The sequence below is a fragment of the Ascaphus truei genome, chromosome 22 (assembly GCF_040206685.1).
Source record: "Ascaphus truei isolate aAscTru1 chromosome 22, aAscTru1.hap1, whole genome shotgun sequence".
Classification (NCBI taxonomy): Eukaryota; Metazoa; Chordata; class Amphibia; order Anura; family Ascaphidae; genus Ascaphus; species Ascaphus truei.
The window spans coordinates 3,503,546-3,507,613 of NC_134504.1; positions in this window are offsets into that span (position 1 = coordinate 3,503,546).

The window sequence follows — 4,068 nt, forward strand, 5'->3', positions numbered from 1 at the left end:
CCGATACACACAGAGCAGACTGACTCAGATACACACACATACATTGATACACACAACAGCCTGACTCAGATATACTCACACACTGATACACACAGAGCAGCCTGACTTAGATACACACACATACACCGATACACACAGAGCAGACTGACTCAGATACACACACACATACACTGATACACACAGCAGGCTGACTCAGATACACTCACACACCAATACAAAGAGCAGACTGACTCAGATACACACACACACACACACACACTGATACACAGAGCATGCTGACTCAGATACACTCACACACCGATACACAGAGCAGACTGACTCAGATACACACACATACACTGATACACAGAGCAGACTGACTCAGATACACACACACTGATACACAGAGCAGACTGACTCAGATACACTCACACACCGATACACAGAGCAGACTGACTCAGATACACACAGAGCAGACCGACTCAGATACACACACATATACTGATACATGCAGCAGCCTGACTCAGATACACACATACATACACTGATACACACAGCAGACTGACTCAGATATACACACACACAGATACAACCAAGTACAGACTGACTCAGATACACACACAGATACACTGATACACACAGAGCAGGCTGACTCAGATACACACACACACACTGATACACAGAGCAGACTGACTCAGATACACACAGAGCAGACCGACTCAGATACACACACATACACTGATACACATAGCAGCCTGACTCCGATACACACACACATACACTGATACACACAGCAGACTGACTCAGATATACACACACACAGATACAACCAAGTACAGACTGACTCAGATACACACACAGATACACTGATACACACAGAGCAGGCTGACTCAGATACACACACTGATACACAGTACAGACTGACTCAGATACACACATATACACTGATACACATAGAGAAGGCTGACACATACTGTACACACAGAACAGACTGACACACACACACACACAGAGCAGACTGACTGACACACACACAGATACACTGATACACACAGAGCAGGCTGACTCAGATACACACACAAACAAACACACACACACACTGATACACACAGTACAGACTGACTCAGACACACACACTGATACACACAGTACAGACTGACTCAGATACACACATATACACTGATACACACAGAACAGACTGACACACACACACACAGCAGACTGACTGACACGCACACAGACTGCTGTAGGAGACTTAGCCAGTTTTATGAGTGTACCCAATAATTTGTGGCTCTCACTCTCATCCTAGGAGACTTGGCCCGTGGTCCATGGGTGCTTGCCTCATACCGGCGCCCAGCATGGATTCCGCTGGTTAGTCAGTGGGCCCAAGCCTGCCGTTGAGTTTGATACACGGATAAAGTTTTTTTTATTTCATGCAAGGTCTCAGACATGTTCACCGTGGCTGTTTATTAGGGTTCTTTCACCAACACAATTCCTTCCGAAGCCTTAAGACAGATTTACAAACCGTAGTTATTATGCAAACAGTGTCTTGTGTTGTATCTGTCACCCTAATTAGGCTGAGCTGTATTTTATCATCCAATTTAGCATTTTTTCTTTGCGCCCAAAAATATGGTTTTCTGTGCAAAGGCAACCAAAAACTGTTATCAATACGGTTAATTTTTCGCATTCCCACTGGATTGCTTTACATCGTAACCTTTTTCCCACCAAGGGGGCCAGCAAAGCATTTATCTAATTTTTGGGGGGTGATAAGACTGTTTGGCAGTCCTCAAAGCCCCAGGTACATTGTTAGCTTTGCTCTGTCTTTTGTTTGCACAGTAATTATGAAGCCATCATTGGTTGAACAGATGAGCATACGCCGCTGATATGCAGCACCCTTTGAGAGCGCTGGGACATAGCTACTATATCATCGGGTCTGACACCCTGGGGGGGGCCATGATGGAGTAGCTATGCCCCTCCCCACCGTTAGGGGAGATTGTGTGCTGTGCTCCCATTGGGGCTCGGGACGCCATCTGAAGTGATCTCGGCTGGAAGGCGGATTACCGGTCGTGGGTTCCAGAGGTGTCACAGCCCTTCCTGAACGCAAAGGGTTAAAGGATCAGTTACCCCTACATAAATAAAAGCTTCTTACCCCCATCATTTTACATGTATGTATATCTTTATTTATATAGCGCCATCCATGTGCATAGCGCTTCGCAGTAATACACGCGACATAATAGTATAACACATAAAGGGAATAAGCGCTTCAAACATAAAAATAACATTAGGATAAAGGAGTAACCTGCCCCGAAGAGCTTACAATCTAAGTGGTAAATAGGAAAGTACGGAGACAGTAGGAGGGCGTTCTGATAAGTGCGTCTGCGAGGGGCCACGGTCAGTGCACGAGGTGTATAGTATCCGCCACGGAGTTTCTCTTATGCTTCGAAAGCGTGGGGTCTGAGGAGCCAAACCCTGTTAATTCCCTGGGATAGTGCAGCCACGTCCTCCTCTCCCGGGGAAATAAAATGGAGGTCTAAATCTACCTTTAAATCCAGTGTTCCTGACGGGGGAAAAAACCCACTCATTTTTGGAACCTCGAAAGCCAGTTACACTTAGATGTTGCTTATAATATCTTTGTGACCTGCTACAGGGAACTGCTTTTTCCACTTTATCTTTTCTGTTTTAAACACATCACATACATTCTTGTTAAATCCTCTGGTACTTATCTACCAAGATAAAAAAGATGTTAAAAAAAAACCCCTTTATGTGAGGCACAAAAACCATACATTATTGTAAATCTTCCCAAAGCTGCGGTTATAAACCTGCCTCGCTGACGACACTCTTTCCTTGGGATTTACTAAATGAAAGCACTTTGGGTTGTATATTTACAGAATACTTCCAGTTTGTAACGTAACTTTTGCACTAAGAAAGCAGAATAGGTGTTAACTGGGTGAGCGCTTCCATCTTATTCTGCCAGCCGGATCCTTCGATAAGTTGGACTTCTGAGAGAAAGGAACATTCACATACCATATTATCAGGGCACTGGGCTTCAGTCCCCATTCAAAAACCATGATTTACTTCTTTATTTCTGGTGAAAAATAAATGTATTCTTTGGGTGCATGTAATAAAGCTAATCTCACCTGGTAAGTATGTTCCTTTGTCTCTTTGGCTGATCATGTCGAAATAATTAGTTAAGACTAACAGCGGAAGAGAAAAAGTGTCGATTATTAAGTTTACTAACAGTCTCATCACGCACAGGTTAGGGTAAGGATTGTACGACCGCCACAAAGCATGTGAAGCATTAAACAATTAAAAAAATACTTTCAATTATTATATTTGTCAGCTTTATTTAACCTCTTAGCTGCCTTGCGTTAACTTCACATGGTGCTAAGCCTGTGCGAATAAGATAATAATAATATTTGTTTGTTCTTGTATAGCACTGCTAGTTTTTTCTAGCACATTACAGAAACATTTTGCAGACACAGTCCCTGCCCCGGAGAGCTTACAATCTATGTTGTTGGTGCCTGAGGCACAGGGAGATAAAGTGACTTGCCCAAGGTCACAAGGAGCCGACACCAGGAATTGAACCAGGTTCCCCTGATACACACTCAGTGCCAGTCAGTGTCTTTACTCACTGAGCCGCTCCTTTCACTAATGGATGATGTTTTTGCATATACAGTATTTAGCTTTGTGAGTACTCAGGGAAACTACCGGACGTTACCTATGTCTGTAACGTTACCAATGTCTGTAACGTTACCTATCTCTGTAACGTTACCTATCTCTGTAACGTTACCTATCTCTGTAAGGTTACCTATGTCTGTAACGTCACGTTCATAGCCCAGATTTAATGGCCCCCTGAGGAACAACCCCGAAGTTCTTTGAAGATTTCGGCAGTTTCATGCTTTTAACATGTTTGTAACTGTAACAAATAATGTTGTGAACGGATTATTCTGTACCCAGGACATGCTTGACAATGACAGGTAATGCTCAATGTATATGTTCCCTGGTAACATGAAATATACATAGATATTAAAGATGTCACTGCTATTAGTTCCCATTGGCCGGGGAAGGTTTGATATACAGACGGAGCTG